We start from the raw sequence: 23,274 nt of genomic DNA, 5'->3' as shown, positions 1-23,274 counted from the left end.
AATTTTCTGTCAGTGGAAACAATGTCTGTGGCATTCTGCCAAAGGGAAAGTTCTGTCACAATGTACATCAGTTGACATATTTACCTACATGGGACTGATATTCTGATGCCCTACTCTGCCAGCAGAAGTGAGGCACAATAAGGCCTAAGTGTGCCCATGCTCGACGTGTCCGATCCTGTCCGAAATTTTGGGAACGGGGTTATTAGCATAGTCAGGTTAGGATGTCAATGCCTGCAAGGTTGTTTCAGTGGTGTCCATTCCTATCTGCCCTCATATGGTGGAGCGACCCACAGCTGCTCCACCTGAAGCGTCCAAGGCTCTTCACAGGCCAACGATAAAAAAATGTTCTCACACAAATGGGGAGAGGTGGCAGCTTTAGGTTCCATTAGGAGTTCCACCCGAGGCCTGAGCTATGGATAATGGGGCCTCATACTAATAAGAAGTGTCTGTAGTATAAACACAAACCTTTCTGGTGCAATTAATTTAGAAGTTTTATGGATTTGACTGTTTTATGGTCCTTTGCTTAGAAAATGTTATGGCAAAATTAACTGGGAACTCCATGGCCATAGGCCTGGATGATGGTTTGAACTAGCTGGGAACTTGTGTTAGCTAAGGCCAGCATTCAGTTCATTAGCTGAACTCCATTTTGTGTGGTTAGCTTTCAAGTTAAAACTCAATTTTAGACACATTTTAGGTCATTTCCTTTATGAACCTCGGAGGCATCTTTCGACAATTCATGGTTCCTACAGATTTGAGGCAAAGAGAAAAAGCACCAAAATGCTAAGACATTTCATCAAATCAGTCCAAAAAATTATGAAAAATTACTATTCTTAAAACAACAAAACTGTTCAAAATAATAAAATAAATCAAAAGGGTTATTAAAATCTTTTAAACGAGCTGGTGGGGAAATCATTGGCACAGTGGGTTTGGACACCGTCCTTTCACACATTGGACCTGGGTTCATACTTACCCCAGACTGATTGATTGAAAGTTTTTGCTGTAAGGGTCTTGTGTGAAATGGGTTTGGGTGAGCTTACCCTACTCGCTAGTTATTATGTACAGCACAAATTTGCCCTTAGAACCATAACATAATTAGAACCGATACGTGCTAATGGCATTCCAGCCAACGCCTAGGGAGCCAGTTTTTTTGATGATACAAGAACATTTACTTCACAGCTCAGGGCTTTCACGCAATCTTGAAACCAAGCAGACCATAAAAATCTGTAACATTCATTCCGTTTGGCTAAGGCACAAATGCCAGTGTTCCATGCAAGAGATGTATTTCCATTAACCCTCTGAGTACTCAAATATACTTACGTGTTGGAAATTAAATTCTTTCATTTTCTTCCACGTGACAAAGAGGAATTTTCCCTCCATCCGGGGGCTAATGGGCAGAATGGGAGTTAAAATCAAAGTGCTCCACTTACTGCTCTTTTTTTGCTGCACAGCTATTTTGAAGATGGTGGCTAAGGCATCCGCTTGACTCAGGCAGAAACCTCATGAATTTATGCAAATCAGGGTCCTATGACATAGGCCTCTAAAGCCATTTTAACAGCTTAGTGAATGGATCGTCTGCCGTACACACTCCACTCAGTGGAAGCTCCCGGACACCCAGCCGAGACAACAAAAAGTACGTTCAAAACTTTTTTAAAAAGAAAATAAAGAAAGTTTTGGCTATTGTTGGCCCAGGCCCCTCCCCCTTTCTCACTCCCTGTACCCTCCCGAACTACCCCCCAACAACTTACCTAACTGCCAACCTGGCAGTCTCTGGGATTCCTGACACTGCACTGGCTGGAACCTGGCAAGCTATTCCCGGATGCCCGTTTCGAGTGGGCAGCTCTTCACTTGCATTTAAATGGATGAGGCCTCCTCTTACAACAAATGGTCTGCCCGCGTATTCTGCCAGCCACCCACCCTGGAGTTAAAATTTCCCCCAAAATTATTCTGCGTAAATCACCAGTGATGTGTGATATAAAGTGAAATTCAAGAAATTTACTGAAATTGCTGGTATTTTGCCGATGATATTTAAAAAGCAGAGTTCATGTTAATGTAATTATATGATTGTTACTGAAATGCAAATACAAAACTCAAAAGGTTCATTCCTAGCACTGATATCTCATTGCTACTTTAGATGTTCTACTCTCAGGTGCTGTTAGAAAACATTGCAGCATGGTCTAATCGTAAACATTACTCTCAAAATTCACAAAATGTTCATCAGACCAAATGCAGTATAAAGAAGAGAACTGTACAGAAAAACAGTTTGTACAAGTCATAGTAGAACAGCTGAATAAACAGTAAGATAGAGACTGTTTTTGTGTAATGCTTAAGAACCAAGACTGTGGCGTTGATGAAAAAGGTGAAGTAAAATGCCAAAAACATCACTTAAAAGGTTGTAACTGTAAACTGTTTTTCTCAAACATAATGAAAAGGTAAATTTAATACCGGAATGAAGAAATCGTCTAAGTTCAGAAAGAACTTACATCTTTTGGACTGACTGATTGATTGCATCCAAATTGAAATGCGTTATGATTAAACACTTTGAAAAATCTGTTAGTTAAAATTTATAAACCCTTTTACTCTGTCCAAATCAAAATATCAAAGACTAAATTTGTTATTTCAGTTGCTACCAAAGAGTGGGGCTGACCTCCTTGCAAATTTTCAGGTTTCACCAATTTCTAAAGAAAATGCTGAAATAATAAGCTCTGCTGAAGGGTGACACCTGAAATATTAACTGAGCTTTCTCTTTCATATGCTGATTTTGACATAATCGACCACAACATCCTCCTCCAACACCTCTCCTCATTGTCCAGCTCAGTGAGATTGCCCAAACTTGGATCCACTCTTACCTATCCAATCGTAGCCAGAACTTCTCCAGTAATGACTCCTCTTCCAGCCCCCATAGCATTACTTCGGAAATCCCCAAGGATCTATCCTTGGTCCCCTCCTCTTCCTCATCTACATGCTGCCCCTTGGTGATATCTTCCTATTCATCCCTGAGCTGAGCTTATGAATCCATGTCCTTTCAATCACAAAAACCGCCTACTTCCACCTCCGTAACATTACCCGTCTCTGCTCCTGCCTCAGCCCATCTGCTGCTGACATGCCTTTGTCACCTCCAGACTCAACTACTCCAATGATCTGCCTCCCATCCTCCATCCTCCACTCACCATAAACCTCAGCTCATCTAAATTCCTGCTGCCCGTATCCTATCACGCACCAAGTCCCACTCACCCATCACTCCTGCCCTTGATAACCTACATTGGCTTCTGGTCCCCCAAAAGGTTGTTGACTGACCTGCTTTCCAACATTCACATTTTTCTTTTTTATGTTCTTCCTGTTTAGTTCACTCCATGCCATGCATCATTCCCCAGTTGAGAGTATGGGCAGTCAATTTGCTCCAACACCTCAACCAATGCCATTGCTCTGTAAGTGATTGCCTCAATTACACAAAACCAAGCCGAGTTAGGAACATAGGAACATAGGTACAGGAGTAGGCCATTCAGCCCCTCGTGCCTGCTCCACTATTTGATAAGATCACGGCTGATCTGTGATCTAACTCCATGGGCAGCATTTTAGCACCCGCTATCGGGTGCGTTCCTGGCGGGGGGGCCCCGAAAATCATGAAAACCTGGAGCGGGACTGGAGCCCGCCTCGAACCCGCGCACTTCCGAGTTCCCCGCTGACGCGCCGGCGTGCGCGCGCAGACCCCGCTGGTGGGAATCCTGCAGGCAATTAAAGCCAGAGGGATGCCAATTGAAAGTATTTATTTAGGTATTTCAGGTCATTAATTGACCTGATTAAGGGATTATGTGAGGAGGGGTGGGATTTTATAGAAAACTGGGACTGTTTCCCACACTGGGGGAAACACTCCCAGTTCAAATGGACCTGTTGCAGCCATCAGCCTGTGGCAGCTGCAAAGGTCCATTTGACAGGTGATGGGGGGGAGACCCTCACTCATTGCAGGAGGCCACTCTGTCACTTGGGACAAAGTTTGGCCTCCACCACCCTCCTCCTGACAATCAAAGTCACCAACTTGCACACTTACCCCAGTGTCCAGACACATGTACCTACCTTGCGGACCCCCTCAGATGTACATCTTCCGGATGGGGGCCGCCGTAGCTGCAGTCATGACCTCCTCGGAGGGCGAACAGCATCACCAGCCTCGCCATCCACGCCGTCCACCTCTGACACGTGGAGCTCCACAACAGAGTGCTGTGACACATCCACCTGCACAGCAGGAGGGAGGGCTACTGCAGAGAGAGATGCGTCGCAGAGGGCACTAACCTTGCCACAGGGTCCACAGACCGAGGCTCAGCTTCCTGGACCTCTCTGAGCAGCAGTGCACACGGAGGCTCAGAGTCACTCGACATGTAGTCGTGGACATCTGCAGCCTCCTTCATGCCAAGCTGCTCCTGGCTGGCCCGAGCACCATCTTCTTACCTGTCGCTGTCAAAGTCACCACTGCCCTCAACGACCTCTCCTCCGCATCCTTCCAGGGTGCAACCGGGGACATCGCCGACGTCTCTCAACCGTCTGCACAAAAGAGCCCTGCAAATACACCTACACCCACTCTGCAGTGACACAGTGGGTGGCATCAGTTGTGGGTCTTCATAGTGATCCTCAGGAAAGGGCATTGTTGCACAAACCAGACAAGATTCGCAAAGACATGGCAGTAGTGGTGACAAATAATATGTGATGTGAGTTGGTTAGAAATTCAATGTAAGTAACAACCATGACAAACCCTCAAACACCCTTGTGCATCCCCTTCATGCTCACGACACGTTTGCCTTACGCTGCCTACTGCACATATGTGATGCATGCCCTGTGGCTGCAGCACGGGTAGTGGCAGGTTGAGTGAGGCTGACCGTGAAAGAGATGCACGAGAGGGTGAGTATGAGATAGAGCCATGAGATTGTATGAGGATTGGGTTGAGTGGTAGTGGCGGGATGAGTACTGGCGAGGTGAGTAGGTGCAGGTACGATGAGGATGAGGTTTGAGTGGGTATGAGGGATGATGTGACAGAGTAGTGTTGGCAGTGCAGAAGGAGATGTGGGTTGGGGGCGGTGATGTGGCAGATGGAGTGTAGGGGACAGAGTAAGTGTACTCACTGTGGCTGACCTACTGAGGTCATTGGAGTGCCTCCTGCACTGTATGCAGGTGGGCGATATGTTGGTGGTGCTGGTGACCTCCTCTGCCACCTCGGGCCAGGCCTTCCTGGTGGCAGAGGCAGGCCGCTTCCTCCCACCCGCCGGGAGGAAGATCTCTGTCCTCCCCCTCCTCCTCACCCCATGTATTGATACCTGGAGTGAAGCATCATTAAACTGGGAGCAGCCTTCCCCCTGGTCTGCTCCATGCTGTAATTTTTTCTGTTTGTTGCAGCATCTGTCAGTGGAGGACTGCCCCTTTAAATAGAGCTCCCTCAGCTGACAGACCTTACTGCGCATGCGCAGCCTGCCCGACGCGCAGATCAGCAGTGGGGAACCCGGAAGACCAGGTAAGTGGATCCAATTAGTGGATTGTATGCTACAATCGTGCAGGGAGCTGATTAATTTCACCGGGCGCGTTACCCACGTGCCCGATAGCCCCCTCGCCGAGAACCCGCAGCCCTACTAACATCGGGCCCCATATACCTGCCTTTGGCCCATATCCCTTAATATCTTTGGTTGGCAAAAAACTATCTATCTCAGATTTAAATTTAGCAATTGAGCTAGTATCAATAGCCATTTGTGGAAGAGAGTTCCAAACTTCTACCACCCTTTGTGTGTAGAAATGTTTTCTAATCTCGCTCCTGAAAGGTCTGGCTCTAATTTTTAGACTGTGCCCCCTACTCCTAGAATCCCCAACCAGCGGAAATAGTTTCTCTCTATCCACCCTATCCGTTCCCCTTAATATCTTATAAACTTCGATCAGATCACCCCTTAACCTTCTAAATTCTAGAGAATACAACTCCAATTTGTGTAATCTCTCCTCGTAACTTAACCCTTGAAGTCCAGGTATCATTCTAGTAAACCTACGCTGCACTCCCTCCAAGGCCAATATGTCCTTCCGAAGGTGTGGTGCCCAGAACTGCTCACTGTACTCCAGGTGCGGTCTAACTAGGGTTTTGTATAGCTGCAGCATAACTTCTGCCCCCTTGTACTCCAGTCCTCTAGATATAAAGGCCAGCATTCCATTAGCCTTCTTGATTATTTTCTGCACCTGTTCATGACACTTCAATGATCTATGTACCTGAACCCCTAAGTCCCTTTGGACATCCACTGTTTTTAACTTTTTACCACTTGAACTGATATTTTCCTCTACTTGAAGGTTTTGTTTGTCTCATTAAACTGATTCGACCTGGATGTTGGAAAGTTTAATATGTCCACTAGTTACGGTTAGTTTACTTCATTACAAACTTTGCAATGCAGGAAGCTTCAATCAAATGATGCCAGATACCACAAATCCAGGTGCATGGCTTCGGATATGATGGAGATTATGGTTATGTAAAGTTTAACCTTCTTAAGCATGTCAGTGTAAAAGTACTCACATGGTAGATGTACTGGTATTCCTGTGGTGTAATGAGGTGATTGTTCACTTCACTGAGAGCTTCTTCCAAGTCAGAGATGTCAATTTCTGGGTCCTGCAGAAAACCAAACAGAAGCACAATTGAAAAGCACTTTAACCAAAAAATAAGCTCCATAACAAACTGCACAGACTTAAAGGGACACAGTAGAATAATTCATTGTATATTATTTGCTATACTGCTTCTATCATAAGAAAACAAGAAAGGAGCAATGAATGAATAAACAGAATTTCTTTAGCATGTCATCATGGACCTCAGAAACATCCCCAAGTGTTAATCACGAATTTGGGTCTGCTGTAGATACCTTCTCAGGTTCACTGGCGTCAGTCACTCACTTAAGTGGTCTGAGTGTCTTACTACTATGGGAGTTGACCCATACAGCTTTCTATTTACTTATAAAATGGAATAATCTAGGGATGTAACAATAGCATCTCCATGTGATCTGGACCACACACGTCTTTTGCAACTATAGTTCTTCAATCTCTCTGAAGGCAGACTGAGCAAACACGTAGTGAGATGAGACTGGATATAAATCATTAAGTTGCTTTATTTCCAATCAGATAACCATACAGAACAACAATTATGATTAGATTCACTTATTTCCACAAGTTAATTTATCTTTGCTTAATATCATAAAAATAATTGCTACGCTACCCTATTTTAGTGGGTTACCTTGCTTGACTTAAAACTAATTTTCTAAAGCCTATCCAGCATCCTATCCTTCTCACAGCCTTTTACTACCTGACTGCCTGCGCATCACCCTGTTTGCTGAAGATACAAAGCTAGGTGGGAAAGTAAGCTGTGAGGAGGACTTAAAGAGTCTGCAAAGAGATATAGACAGTTTAAGTGAGTGGGCAAGAAGTTGGCAGATGGAGTATAATGTGGGGAAATGTGAGGTTATTCACTTTGGTAGGAAGAATGAAAAACAGAATATTTTTTAAATGGTGAAAAACTATTAAATGTTGGTGTCCAGAGAGACTTGGGTGTCCTGGTACAAGAAAGACAAAAAGTTAGCAAGCAGGTACAGCAAGCAATTAGGAAGGCAAATGACATGTTGGCCTTTATTGCAAGGGGGTTGGAGTACAAGAGTAAGGAAGTCTTGCTACAATTGTACAGGGCTTTGGTGAGACCTCACCTGGAGTACTGTGTACAGTTTTGGTCTCCTTATCTAAGGAAGGATATACTTGCCTTCGAGGTGGTGCAATGAAGGTTCACTAGATTAATTCCTGGAATGAGAGGGTTGTCCTATGAGGAGAGATTGAGTAGAATGGGCCTATACTTTCTGGAGTTTAGAAGAATGAGAGGTGATCTCATTGAAACAAATAAGATTCTGAGGGGGCTTGACAGGGTAAAGGCTGAGAGGTTGTTTCCCCTGGCTGGGGAGTCTAGAACTAGAGGACATAGTCACAGGATAAGGGTTGGCCATTTAAGACTGAGATGAGGAGGAATTTCTTCACTCAGAGGGTTGTGAATCTTTGGAATTCTCTACCCAAAGGGCTGTGGATGCTGAGTCATTGAGTATATTCAAGACTGAGATAGATAGATTTTTGAACTTTATGGATATGGGGATAGGGAAGGAAAGTGGAGTTGAGGTTGAAGATTAGCCATGACCTGATCGAATGGCGGAGCAGGCTCGAGGGGCCGTATGGCCTACTCCAGCTCCTATTTCTTATGTTCTTATGTTCCCAAAAAGCTTGACTCCAGTGTCAACTTTCAGTTAAACTGACAACTCCTCAAGAGCAGAATCTATTAGCCTAACTTGCCAATGACCCCTGCTTAGTTCAAATATATAGAGTTGTTGCAGAATGCAATGAGTTTGAATGAACACGAGAATGTCAAACTATTTTTCTTTGTCTCCAGGAGAAATGTTCAGACAATGAGGGCCATTTATAATCTGGGCCTTGTATATGGACCCTTCTCAGATCTGTTGACCCTCCAGATCTTCGGTCCATAGGGCTGTCAGGCCAGATGGTCCAACAGCAGCCAGATGGTCTTGAGGCTGGTGGCCAGAACCGCGGCTGTAGGCCTCTCAGATGCACTCTTCTTTTCTCCCCGTATGCCAGTGCAAGGTCCTGCCAGGTGTGATTGAGTGATATTAATATCCAGCACATCAAACTTGGGCATTGCTCTAGCAGGGCAGGTGCAGCGCATTTCATGTGTACTGCGCCCATTCACTGCCAGGGCAGACTGGTCCATAAATATTTATACAGCACTGATATAAAATACAGATATCCTTTTGATCCCACTGTCTACCACTCCCATGCAAATACTCAAAGGGTCATGCACATGCAGACTGAATGTGGTTACCTTATCTGGATGTAATCTTTCATACAGCAGACTTTGCTGCCTTCTGATTCTGGAAGAATCCGAGATTTCTGAAGTGGCTTCTGAAGTACAATTTGTTTGCACACATCACTTAAAAGTCTGCCTTCTTCTGCAGTATTAAAATAGCAAATTACTGATTAGTAGAAAAATAAGCAGAGCATTGTTGATGATGAATTCAGGGACATAGTAACATATATGTCTTTGGATCTACTATGTGTCTGTGTCCATCACACCTCAGGCATCATACTTGGTAATGCAAAATATTTGTCACACTTGCCTCTGATTGACTCAAAGGTCATATGTATAAAACAGCAACAAATCACAGTCAGAGAGGTCAGGAATGTACCAATGATTAAAGAAATTGGAACAAAACCTACCAATGAAACATTTGAAAAACTACCAATCAAAAACGAACAGCCAGAAGACAGCTACCAATAACAATGAGCATAAAGAGAACCAATGAGATCAATCCAAGTTCAAAATCTTTTGGCTAATATCTTGTTTTCTGACTAAAGTGAGGATTTTGTACTGAAAATAAGGAGCCCAAAATTCCTGAGCCTGGGTGGGTGGGGAGGCATGCAGTGGGCATACAATCGAGGTGAGTGGGCCAGAATTTGGGGTGAGTCCAGTTCTGGAAGGTCTCTGCCCTTTTTTAATGTACGTTGACAAATTGCGTTGGAAATGGCAACTTACTTATACAGTTACCAAATGTGTTTGAAATGTCTTGATGAAGATTTTTTTGTCAGATCCTTGAATTTATGAAGCTTCCTAGAGCTATCACTATGCGATAAGGCTCAATAAAATATCAGACTATCATTTCCAGAATGTAATAGTGCTGTTCTGTGCAAACAATCTGTTCACTACACCCAGAACGAATTTTAAGGCTTCTGAGTCTAATATATTTTTCGGTTCCAGTTGTAAAGTGGCATAAAGGTCATTGGTTTCTCACTGCGCTGAACTCCCACAATTTTCAAAGTTACCCGAAATAATTATTCACACTTCCAGTCCACATTTGGTCAGGTATTGGAACCACACCAATGGGGGTAAGGCAGGAAATTGAATGCATTGGTAACCTTAAAGGGCTGCTGCTAAAATTTAAAGGGATGTGACCACTTAAAGGCAAATAGCTGCATATGGGGGGAAATTACTATAACTTTTACAATGGTTATAAACATTTAAAAAATATATATCAGCCTTTACAAAGGCTATACGCATCAGAAAAAAATAGTTGGCACAAATAATGACTGTCAAAATAAATGTGGAGTCAGCAAATGGAGTCTGTGGACAAGTGATGGAATGGAACAGCAACTGAACCCTGTTTAATGGCTGGTGAAGTGGAGATGCTGCTGTATGAGGTGGGTAGTTGGAGGGTTGCCCTGTTTGCTACTCCAGGCCACCAGAAGATATCATTACAGCAGACCTGGGAGAAACTGCTGGCCTAGGCCAATGCTGCGTAAAGTACCTGCATGACCTGGGAACAGATATGGAAGAAGATGGCACACATTAAAGGAAGTTTCCATGGTAGGACTAATTAACAGTACCATTCACTGGGTAGATGTCCAATGTATGCCTGTCAGAAAATATTGTATTGCAAATCATTCCACATGTACTGCTGTCCCGTGCCGAACACTCACACAACCTTTCATTGCTCATTGTGTAAGACTATACTTCAGCAGGGCACACATTTCAACTACAACTTACACTCTTGATACACTCAAATCTTCAAAAGGACTGTATACATAAAAATCACTGTGACACAACCTGCTTGCATGGTCACTAACAAACAAGATGGCTGCAGGATGACCATGTGGCTGCCCTCTACTTTGGGAAATACAGCAGTGGGTTGACATTGGACAGCCATATCACGCTGTTGTTGCTATTTAGTAGGAAATGTGTTGGCGATGCTGGCCTATGCTTCGATCACCTGCTTAATGAATGTTGGTAACACGTGGGCTGACACTGCAGATGATCTCTATGCCCGCCTGAAAGAAGACCAAGGCACAAAAATTGAGAGAGGAGCTAACCTTGACTCCTACTGGTAGTAACATCCTTATGATGCAGGCGCTCCTGCAGCAGATGGCACAGATCAGCAACTGGCTTCCTGATGACCAGAAGCCAGTTCGCCAAGATCAGGTAGGTGCGTCTTCAAATATGTTAGTATAATGATGGACGTGGGCACTCTGGCTCTGATGGTTGCTGATCTCTTTTGCATGGTTTCATTCTTCTTATACTACTTCAACCATGAGATTTTACATTTGTGGTGCTTCAAAATCAACCCACATCATAAATTTTAACTTGACATCCCAACAGCCATGTCACTTAGTCATTCCCTTAGTTCACATGATTGTTTGTCTTGCAAGAGTTCTTATTTTATGTCCCCTCTTTTTTAGCTTTTCTGCAGAAGGGGCAAGTTTTCATATAAAGCACCCATTAGGTGGGCAGTGGGTGTAGTGATCGCACCGCACCATCTGATGGCCTTTCGTGATTGGGCCTCATTTGAATATGACTGCCGATCGGGGGGGGGGGGGGGGGGGGTTGTGTAGTCCCGTTGCAGAGTGAAGCTGGAAGTAAGCAGTTAAAGAGGGAGGAGGCATTCCTGGGCGGGGGCGGGGAGGTGGTGGGTGGCATTGAGTAGCTGAGCGATTGGGAGCATTGATGCTCCTCCTGGCCCCACAGTTGGGCATTTGGGAATGGCCTCTAGCGGATCCTTTAAAGACCACTGGTTAAGCTGCTCTATGTTCAGTACCAATGGGGGTAGCGTGCGTTGCACACCCACTCCAACCATTGGTGCCTGCAAATTGTATTGGGGCCCTACAACTGACGTACAGCCCTGATTTAAATATTTGAATAATGCTCCTGCTGGTTTTGGGCATGAGCGCGGCCACCCATTTTGAAGCCCACTCCAAAATTGAGTTGGGAGGGTCTCGACCAGGTTTTTAAAAAAATAAATTCGTCTGCCATCTCTTGTGAACAGGACAGTAGGCAAATGAATATCACCCCTGAAGTCTTGAAAATCCTTCAATTGCAGTCAGCCTTCCAGTGAATTAACAGATAATATTTGGTTATTTTAGGTTCCACATAAATGTTACCTACTGTTAGGAGAAATTTTTTAAAATTCTCCAAAAAAGAAAAAACTTGACAAAAAAAGGTCAGTACTAAAAATACATTGGAAAATTGGAAAACTACAATATTGGCTAAAAGCCATAGACCCTGTAACAGCTCAGTCACTCATGGAGCTTTCCTGAGGCCCAGATGGGAAAAGGTGGCATGCAGTCAAATCCTAACATTTCAGTGCATTAAATAAAACTACTTTTTCGGCGAGACCACTTAAGACCTGTATAGAAGTCCCGCTGTAAAGTAGCACGTACACCAGATTTTCCATCCATTGGTTATGAATGGGTGGAAAATCTAGTCCTAAAGCACAGAGTTTGAGCACAGAGGTAGGTAAAGGCAGAGACGAACCTGTAACCCAGTGAATTGCTAACAGAGTGAGGACTTTCAACTGGGAATTTGGTTAGTGAGGGAATTAGGTACAGAGAGGGAAGGAGGTGATTTAAACCAAGGGACTATAAACTAATCTATCAACTTTTAAAACTTAAATAAAAAAATACAAAAACATTTTTAAAAGACTAAGTAATTACTAATTATTTTGAAATCAAGCTAAACCAATTTACTAAATATAATCTAGATCTCAAGTAATTCTATTAGTCCTAGAAATAAACTACTGATTAAATAAATAAAAACGAGAGATGGCAGAACAGGATTGTAATTTGTGGGAGATTGTGGACAGCGAGACTGTCCCGGATTGCCACATCTGCAATAAATGTCTCTAGCTTAAGACACTCTGGCTCAGAGTTCGTGGGGGGTGGGGGTGGGGGTCACTGCAGGTAGGTTTGTTGGGCTTGGGGAAAGCACTCCTGCTCCTCTGGGCCTACAAGTTGTGCTTTTAAGGCACTTACCTGCTGCTTTGGGCCTTCTCGCCTCCTCTCACATGGTGTGAAGTAGAAGGCCCGGGAATCCCAGCCCCCAGGGGTTAAAAACAAAAAATCTGTTAAAACGGAGGCCCATTTTAGCCTCCTTGAAAGCTTTTAGTGACCGACCTGCCTTCTAAGAGCCGCCTCCATTAAAATCAGAAATGGGCGGGTTGAGGGCGGGTTTTAGATTTTAAAAAATTTTTACTGACACCTCACCCCCAACCCACCTGTTTTTCTGAGTTAAAATCATGCCCTTTGCCTCAGTATTTACCAGGGAGACTAACATGGTGGGCATGACATTAGAAGAAGAGATCAAAAAAGATATAAAGACATTTAAGATAGAAAGGGGGGAGATAATTGATAACCTAATCAAACTTAGAGAGGATAAAACTCCTGGTCCGTGCATATTAAAAGGAGTTAGGGAAGAGATAGCAGAGGCAAAATTAGACATATAAAAATTCATTAGAAAAGGGAATAGTGCCAGAGGACTGGCAGACAGTTAATGTGATTCCTATATTTAAAAGGGGAGATAGAAACAGTCCTGGGAACTATAGACCAATTAGGAATCAATTATACAGAGCTCTCATGAGACGACATTTGGAGTACTGTGTACAGTTTTGTTCTTCTTACCTAGGGAAGGATATACTTGCCTTAGAGGGTGTACAACAAAGGTTCACTAGATTGATTCCTGGGATGAGAGGGTTGTCCTATGAGGAGAGATTCAGTAGAATGGGCCTATATTCTCTGAGTTTAGAAGCATGAGAGGTGATTTCATTGGAACGTATAAAATTCTTAGAGGGCTCGACAGGGTAGATGCTGAGAGGATGTTTCCCCTGGCTAGAGAGTCTAGAACCAGGGGTCATAGTCTCAGGATAAGGGGTCAGCCATTTAGGACAAAGGTGAGGAAAACTTTCTTCACTCAGAGGGTTGTAAATCTTTGGAATTTTCTACCCCAGAGGGCTGTGGATGCTCAGTCGTTGAGTAAATTCAAGACTGAGATCGATAGATTTTTGGACACTAAGGGAATGAAGGGATATGGGGATAGGGCGGGAAAGTAAAGTTGAGGTCGAAGATCAGCCATGATCTTACTGAACGGCAGAGCAGGCTCGAGGGGCCGTATGGCCTACTCCTGCTCTTATTTCTTATGTTCTCACCAGCTTAACGTGTTTTTTTTTATTCGCCCATGGTATGTGGGTGTCGCTGGCGAGGCCAGCATTTATTGCCCATCCCTAATTGCCCTGGAGAAGGTGGTGGTGAGCCGCCTTCTTGAACTGCTGCAGTCCGTGTGGTGAAGGTTCTCCCACAGTGCTGTTAGGAAGGGAGTTCCAGGATTTTGACCCAACGACGATGAAGGAACGGTGATATATTTCCAAGTCGGGATGGTATGTGACTTGAGGAGAACGTGCAGGTGGTGTTGTTCCCATGTGCCTGCTGCTCTTGTCCTTCTAGGTGGCAGAGGTGGCAGGTTTGGGAGGTGCTGTCAAAGAAGCCCTGGCGAGTTGCTGCAATGCATCCTGTGGATGGTACACACTGCAGCCACTGTGCGCCAGTGGTGAAGGGAGTGAATGTTTAGGGTGGTGGATGGGGTGCCAATCAAGTGGGCTGCTTTGTCCTGGATGGTGTCAAGCTTCTTGAATGTTGTTGGAGCTGCACTCATCCAAGCAAGTGGAGAGTATTCCATCACACACCTGACTTGTGCCTTGTAGATGGTGGAAAGGCTTTGGGGAGTCAGGAGGTGAGTCACTCACCACAGAATACCCAGCCTCTGACCTGCTGTTGTAGCCACAGTATTTATATGGCTGGTCTAGTTAAGTTTCTGGTCAATGGTGACCCCCAAGATGTTGATGGTGGGGGATTCGGCAATGTAATGCCATTGAATGTCAAGGGGAGGTGGTTAGACTCTCTCTAGTTGGAGATGGTCATTGCCTGGCACTTGTCTGGCGCGAATGTTACTTGTCACTTATCAGCCCAAGCCTGGATGTTGTTCAGGTCTTGCTGCATGCGGGCACGGACTGCTTCATTATCTGAGGGGTTGCAAATGGAACTGAACACTGTGCAATCATCAGCGAACATCCTCATTTCTGACTTTATGATGGAGGGAAGGTCATTGATGAAGCAGGTGAAGATGGTTGGGCCAAGGACACTGCCCTGAGGAACTCCTGCAGCAATGTCCTGAGGCTGAGATGATTGGCCTCCAACAACCACTACCATCTTCCTTTGTGCTCGGTATGACTCCAGCCACTGGAGAGTTTCCCCCTGATTCCCATTGACTTCAATTTGACTAGGGCTCCTTGGTGCCACACTCATCAAATGCTGCCTTGATGTCAAGGCAGTCACTCTCACCTCACTTCTGGAATTCAGCTCTTTTGTCCATGTTTGGACCAAGGCTGTAATGAGGTCTGGAGCCGAGTGGTCCTGGCGGAACCCAAAATGAGCATCGGTGAGCAGGTTATTGGTGAGTAAATGCCGCTTGATAGCACTGTCGATGACACCTTCCATCACTTTGCTGATGATTGAAAGTAGACTGATGGGACGGTAATTGGCCGGATTGGATTTGTCCTGCTTTTTGTGGACAGGACATACCTGGGCAATTTTCCACATTGTCGGGTAGATGCCAGTGTTGTAGCTGTACTGGAACAGTTTGGCTAGAGGCGCAGCTAGTTCTGGAGCACAAGTCTTCAGCACTACAGCCGGGATGTTGTCGGGGCCCATACCCTTTGCTGTATCCAGTGCACTCAGCCGTTTCTTGATGTCACGTGGAGTGAATCGAATTGGCTGAAGACTGGCTTCTGTGATGGTGGGGATATCGGGAGGAGGCCGAGATGGAAAGATAATGGAATCCTTACTCAAAGATGTAATAGAAAAACATCTAGAAACCAAAAATATAATAAAGAATAGTCAGCACGAATTTCAGAAGGGAAGGTCCTGCTTGACCAACCTTATTGAATTCTTTGAACAAGAAACAGAAAGGGTAGAGAAGGCTGATGCAGTAGATGTAATATATTTGGATTTTCAAAAGGCCTTCGCTAAGGTACCGCAAAGTAGACTCATGACTAAGGTCAGAGCATGTGGAGTCAGGGGACAAGTAGCTGGCTACAAAACAGAAAACAGAGAGTGGGGGTTAAAGGTAGTTACTCAGATTGGCAAAAGGTGGGAAGTGGTGTTTCACAGGGATCGGTGCTGGGACCACTGTTGTTCACCACTTACATAAATGATTTGGAGTCGGGAATCGGAAGTACAATTTCAATAATTGTGAATTACGCCAAATTGGGGAGTTAGGGTGTGTCGTTAATACCGAGGAGGACTGCGAGGAAGACATTAATAAACTTGCAGAATGGGCATGTTATTGGCAAATGCATTTCAATATAGTTAAGTGTGAGGTATTACATTTTGGTAGGAAGAATAAGGGGGCCACATATTGTTTGGATAATAAGAATCGAAATGGAGTAGAGGAGCTGAGCGATCTGGGGGTACAGATACACAAACCAACGCAGGATAATAAGGCCATAAAAAAGGCAAACCAAGCACTGGGGTTCATTTCTAGAGGGAACCTTGGTTAGACTACACTTGGAGTACTGTGAACAGTTCTGGTCTCCATATTGTAAAAAGGATATAGAGACACTGGAGAAGGTGCAAAAACTATTTACTAGAATGATACCAGAACTGAGAGGTTGTACCTGGCAGGAAAGATTGAGCAGTCTGGGGCTCTTTGCTCTATAAAAGAGAAGACTGAGGGGTGACCTGATTGGGATCTTTAAGATTATGAAATGGTTTGACGGGGTAGACGTGGAGAAGATGTTTCCACTTGCGGAACCAGGGGCCATAAATATAAGATAGTTACTAATAAATCCAATAGGGAATTCAAGAGAAATTTCTTCACCGAGAGAGTGGTTAGAATGCGGAACTCGTTACCACAAGGAGTAGTTGAGGCAACTAGTATAGGTGCATTTAAGGGGAAGCTTGGTAAACACATGAGGGAGAAAGTAATAGAAGGATATGCTGATAGGGTTAGATGAAGTAGGGAGGGAGGAGGCTCGTGTGGAGCATAAACACTGGCATGGACCTGCTGGGCTGAATGGCCTTTTTCAGTGCTGTACCTTCTATGTAATTCTATGTAAATTGAGTCAAATCTGCCTGTATGGATCCTGAATTAGATTTTCCAGGCCCCCATGATTGTTTTGTTTCTGTGCCACTGACCTTAATGACTGGAAAATAAATCTTCACAGTTTGGAGCTGGGAGTGGAGGTGCTGTACATAACACAGCAGGATTTCTTTTATCACCCTATTTCAGACAGCTCCCCTTTGTTCTTTCCCTGCCCCCCTTTTCCTGGCTCTGTATTTGTTTAAAATCTGTTCATCTCTAACCACTTCCAATTTTGATGAAAGGTCTTCGACCTGAAACATGAACTCTGTTTCTCTCTCCACAGATGCTGCCTGACCTGCTGCGTGTTCCTGGCATTTTCTGTTTTTATTTCAGATTTCCGGCATCTGCAGCATTTTGCTTTTGTTTTAGGATTTCTTTTATGATTGATAGCAAAAGTGGCCATTCAAAGCATGACTGTAATCCCTATCGCTCCCCCTATCTAGCAATGAATAGGGCCTGAAGGCCGATAGTGGAAAAAGGCAGGGTAGTCATTATTGGGACAGTGTGAGGTTTTTTTTGTTCTGTAAAAGCATCAAAACAAAGTAAGTATGAGGTTCTGAACGTTATCTGATATAATGTTGACAGGAAAAACAATATTCAAAGATTTAAAACAAAAAAATTACAATGCTAAAAGTCTGAAATAAAAACAGAAATTACTGGAAATACACAGTTGATAGAATTGCTATGTACTTTCAGCACTTTCTATATATTTATATATGTAATTATACAGAACTGACCCTGCCATTTCCTGCCTTGTTCCCAGCAATACCTCCACACTCAGCCTCAACCCCAGGAATGCCTGTGCTTCCAGCTTTGACCCAAGAAAGACATCCACTGGCCGCAGTGCCAGGAATGTCTCTGCTCCCAGTCTCAGCCACAGCAAAGCTTTAATTCCTGGACTTGACCCAAGGAAAATGTATGCTTATAGCCTCAGCCTCAGGAACACCTGTGCTCCCAGTCTCAGTCTTAGGAATGCTTTTATTCTAGGCCTCAACTCACAAAACACCTTGGCTCATCTCAGGCTCCAGAAGCTGGCAGCCCCAGTTGCCAGATAACAGGAAACTGATGACCCTCCATCTCTGCTTCAACTCAGAGTCCATGTCCCACTCTTTCCCCACTCCTGCTCCTGCTTTTCTCAAATACTTCGCTCCCCAGCCTCGTGTTACATTCCTTGCCTGAGTGCTCTATTTCCCAGCATGCGTCTCAGGTTATCTGTGAGCAGGGTAGTTCTACCCGTGGAACATGAAAAATAAAAATGTGTATCTTGTTTTTAAGATATGCACTTCTGCACAGCAGGAATTCACAAAGATAGTCGATGGAGGTCATTTAGCTAATTTGATTTCAACTTCACAGAATATTGGACATGATTTTCAATGCCGGCCGTTCCCATATCTCGGGTGACTGGCCTTTTAAAATCGGGGTGGGGACAACTGGTCCACTGATGCCCTGAGCCCGCCTGATGCAACTTTCAGGCGGGCCTGTAAATGAACGAGCAGCCGTCCGTCTCAAACAGGCAAGAAACTGCTTAAATACGCAAATTGGGGTCCAATGGCGGATGTGGGACGCCAATTGCAATTTTCAAATACAAATGGGGGAGCATTGAATCATAAAAACGGCACAGAAGGAGGCCATTCGGCCCATCCACAGCCCTCTGGGGTAGAGAATTTCAAAGATTTCTACGCTGCAGCAGGTGACATCAGTCATATTAATCAGTTTGCAATCCAAGCTTGTATCAAACAGGTCACTGACAGCCTCTTTGCCAAGTCCAACCAATTTATAATGTTCCCCATGGATGCCAGCAGCCAGCAGTTAAGGACTTTAGGTTTTGCTACCATAGCAGGCTTGCCCAAAGTTCAGGCTGTGATTGACTGCACCGTGTAGCCATCAGAGTACATCCCAATGAGCCAGCAGCCTTTGTGAACTGAAAAGGCTTTCACTCCTTTAACATTCAGCTGATGAGTGACCAGCACCAGTGCATCATGCAGGTCTATACCCACTTTCCTGGCAGCTGTCATGACGCCTATAAACCTATCTGGTTTACATTTGGCTTGTGACATTTCTACAAAACCCACGCTCGCTGGCTGAACAGAGACAATAACCTGAGCCATTGGACCATTGGAGCCATTATCGAGCGGATCATTGGACTGCTCAGATGCTTTCGCTGCCTGGACAGTTCTGAGGGCGACAGAACCACACCACAGACAAGGTCACAATTCATAACCAATTGACATTTTAATGACGGAGACATCTGCCATCAAACATCATTTGCACCCATATATCAGCCCATAGTGCTTTTCTTGAGTGATTTCTTGCCTATTCAGGTGCACTTATAAGGTGCTCCCTCAGTCGCTTCAGCGTGGGTGGTGGAAGGCTGCTGATGCTCAGACTAGGGCCTTTGAGATGCTCTTGATCAGTGACCTCTAGGAGCTCGGGACTGAGTGGGCCCAGCTGCAGACTGCAGCATCTGAGCTGTTGCTGGGGCAGTCTGGTCCAGCTGGTTTTTTAGCACCAGTGTGACCATCGCTTGAGAGCTGGCGAGGGAACAGATGTGCTATCATTGTGAGAGAGGGTAACATGTGTCACACCCCTTCTGCTATTGCCACTTCCATGGGACTGTGGCTCATCACTCCCACTGATCTGCAGAAGAGCTGACTGTAGGAGATCTGTGACCCAATTGAAGCCCACATCAAATGCATTCCCCCAGCTTTTTGAAGGCAGTGGAGATGGTGGAGCCCGGTGCCTGAATGGTACCAGTTTGAGCTTTGATCGAGGCTGCATAAGCTTGTGTCATGGACTGTTGCACAGAGGGCCTAGCTACAGCCTCCATAGAGGTAACCACATGCTCCATGGTAGACTGCAGAGTACCGATGTCTTGCACCAGAATGCCTCATAAGCTGGAAGCCTCCTATTTGCTTTCAGGCATGATGTGGCAACTCCCAGGCAGGCTGTCCAATATCTCAAACAATTGTAGTCCTGCTCCTCCTGGCTCCACAAAAATAACAGAAAAAGGTTTTGGGCCCTTTTGTGAAGTAGCCACAAACAATCCCTTTAAAGCATACATTCCACCCATTCATACTACAAAATTGCAACTGGGATCCTACAATGGCATAGGATTCAATTTGCATATTTAAACTGCCTCCCGCCTGAAACAGGAGGGCATGCTATTTGTCGATTTACAGGCCTGCCTATTATCCCCCAATTAATTAGGTATCCAACAGACGGTCATGGTTGCTTCCCAATTTTCCTCAGCTGGCCACCCATTTTTCAGGTGAGAAACAGGCGACAACAGTTGAAAATCACCCCAAAATAATGTGTAATGCCAAAACAAAATAACAAGTACAATCACAAAAAACATGTTCTTCCAATCAGTCACCATAACTTAGGCAGAAAATTGATGGAGATCCTCGATAGATGTGTAATTGCGCCGATCTGCCAAAGTTATGGCAGCCGATTAGGGAAACCCCGAGGAAATTCCGGGGGGTATTTTGAAAATAAAAGCCCTTAAAGTTGGATTTTGAAGTGGATAAGTTCCATCTAGTTGTTACAGGGTTAAGAACAATATGGTTGGAAATTCCTATGCTGTAGTATTTATAGAACAATTTCCCTAGTTAAAATTACTCTTGTGTTAGTTTTATGGTGCAACAGCTGCTGTACACTTTCTGTTATGTTTGCTCATCTGTAAGATACTAAAATCTAACATGTGTTTCATACAGCTTATCTGAAGAATTTATGTTTAACGCTCACTATGTCAGTAATTCTATTATACTGTAATATTATCAGACTTTTGCAACTATCTTTTATCATGTGTTTGTCAATTTCCATTAATAAACAATGACTGATCTTAAAATACTAACACATGCCAGGGAGGCAGGATGGCAGCAGGGGAGGGAGGGGCAACTGGCTGAGTGGGTAATTTGCCCAGTAAAATCCGTCCGTTCCCCACGCGATCGCGGGTAAATTGAAGCCTCTTACCGTGGCTTCCGGGTTTCCCGTCGTCAACCTGCACAACGGGCGGACTGCGCACCCGCATCACAGGCTGTCAGCTGGAGGAGCCCTATTTAAAGGGGCAGTCCTCCAATGCTGCTTCTCCAGAAAACATCTAAAATTATACAATGGAGCAGCCCAGTGGAAGGCTGCTCCCAGATTTACCGATGCCTCACTCCAGGTCCTACTGGATGGGGTGAGGAGAAGGAGGGAGATTTTCTACCCGGCGGACAGGAGGAAGTGGCCTGCCTCTGTCATCAAGAAGGCCTGGCTCGAGGTGGCAGAGGAGGTCACCAGCAGCAGCAACATCTCCCACACATGGATCCAGTGTAGGAAGCGCTTCAATGACCTAACCAGGTCAGTCAAAGTGAGTACACTCACTCATTCTCCTACACTCCGTCTTCCACATCACCCCCATCCCACAACTCATTCTGCACTGCCAACACTACTCTATCACATCACTCCTCGCACCCACTCAAACCTCATCCTCAACTTACCTGCACTTACTCACCTCCCCAGTATTCATCCCAGCACTACCACTCAACCCAAACCTCATACAATGTCATGGTTCTGTCTCATACTCACCCTCTGATGCATTTCTTTCACGGTCAGCCTCACCCAAACCAATGCATTCAGCGGTTGGCCACGTCACCATCCCTCTCTCACACCTCTCTACTTTCTCCTCTTATAGGAGAAGAGAGCCCAGAATGCACCGGAGAGGGCAAAAACCGGAAGGGGGCCGCAACATCTGGTCGTCCTTACAGACGCGGAGCAGGAGACTCTGGAACTAAGGCGCACCCTCGAGTGCCTGTCCCTCAGGGACACCGAGACTGCCACCCGACAAACGGCTGGTGACAGAACTTTAACATTCAGCACTCACAATAGCAAATGATGTTAACATGCCTTGCCACCTTCAGCACCTCAACATCTGTCATCATGCTTAATATTGCCTTCTGTTCTCTTACAGGGCCTTCAGCGACCGCCGTGATGGTGGAGGACGATTCCTCAGAGGATCTGCCGGCCTCTGAGGGGGCACCGTCACATCTGAGTGAGCCATCCACCAGCGCAGATACACACACCTTGGTGGGTCCCCGTCCTCAGTTAATTGGGGTCGCACATGGTGAGTCACCACACACGTGAGCACAAACAGACACTGATGACAGGGGCAGCTGTGGAGAGTCCACGTCGGTGAGAGCACTCTTCTTCAGGCTCTGCTCAGCTGGACACAGATGCTGAACCCTGGGGGCCATCCTTTAAAAGGAGAATGATCGAGGGGCAGCAACACATTTGCGAGGTGCTGGAACAGGTGCCACGCGCACTCTCCACAATCGCTCAGAGGATGGAGGAGTCCAACTCCTGCACGAGTGGAATGGTGGCACAGGTACGGGAGGGAATCTCTGAGATAGTGTTGTGGGTAAATGCAGGAATGTCTGCGAAGGAGGGAAGGCTAGCCTCCATGGAGCTTCAGGCACGGCTCACAAATGAGTCCATTCAGGCCCTGACAATGGCCCTTCGGACTCAGGGTGAGCAACATGCTGCCGCCTTAAACAGGCAGGCAGACACTCTGGCACTGGCTTTACAAGGCTTCAAACATGTCCTCCAAACTGTCGTCCAGCAGAGTGGTAGGAGTGATGTTGGCCTGGCCCAGAGGAGGGAAGATGGCAAAAGGGGACATGGAAGTGGGGATGCCACTCAAAGTGCCCCCACGTCTCACCTGTTGCCCCCCTCTCAACCAGTATCCGCAATGCTGCCTCCTCTCCAGGTGGCCGAGTCTGCCCCTGCACAGGTGCAGGTGGAGCAGTCTTTGGAGGGGCCCTCGTGGGCACCAAAACCCAGAGGGCATAGGCCCAAAGCATCTAATCGGTCAGGGCATGAACAAGAGCAACCTGCCACTACCTCTGCTGCAGCCACAGGGGAGGCACCACGTAGAATTACTCGTAAGTGTAAGGCGAAGGTTTTGTGAGCACAAAGGGGATGCACAAGGGTGTTCGACAGTTTGTCATGTTTTCTATTTATATTTGATTTCTGTTAATGGCACATTAAATATTATTATTGTCACCACTACTGCCATGTCTTGGCCATTCTTGACTGGCTTGTGTAATAAGTCCCTTTCATGAGGTTCACTATGAACACCCAGCCTTGATGCCACCCATTGGGTCACTCTACAGTGGGTGTATGTGTAGTTGCACAACTATTTTGTGCAGGGGGTGTGGGGTGGGGTGGGGGTGGGGAGCTGGTGTGGCCGCTGCTCTGTCCAGGTGGTGAGGACTAAACTCTTCACACTG

The 23,274-nt window shown here is 45.5% G+C and overlaps 1 long non-coding RNA gene across 2 annotated transcripts in view; it reads right to left on the bottom strand.

Annotated features, from left to right (window-relative positions):
- The window catches only part of LOC137321411 (uncharacterized), an 84,314-nt gene that overhangs the window by 37,541 nt on the left and 23,499 nt on the right, over positions 1-23,274 (bottom strand). For both annotated transcript variants that reach the window (XR_010962809.1, XR_010962810.1), the window contains exons 2-3: positions 8,870-8,996; positions 6,527-6,619 (exon numbers count right to left, since the gene is read on the bottom strand). This is a non-coding gene — a long non-coding RNA (uncharacterized lncRNA). The remainder of the gene's footprint in view (positions 1-6,526; positions 6,620-8,869; positions 8,997-23,274) is intronic.

The sequence above is a fragment of the Heptranchias perlo genome, chromosome 5 (assembly GCF_035084215.1).
Source record: "Heptranchias perlo isolate sHepPer1 chromosome 5, sHepPer1.hap1, whole genome shotgun sequence".
NCBI lineage: Eukaryota > Metazoa > Chordata > Chondrichthyes > Hexanchiformes > Hexanchidae > Heptranchias > Heptranchias perlo.
This window is presented reverse-complemented; position numbering and strand designations above follow the sequence as displayed.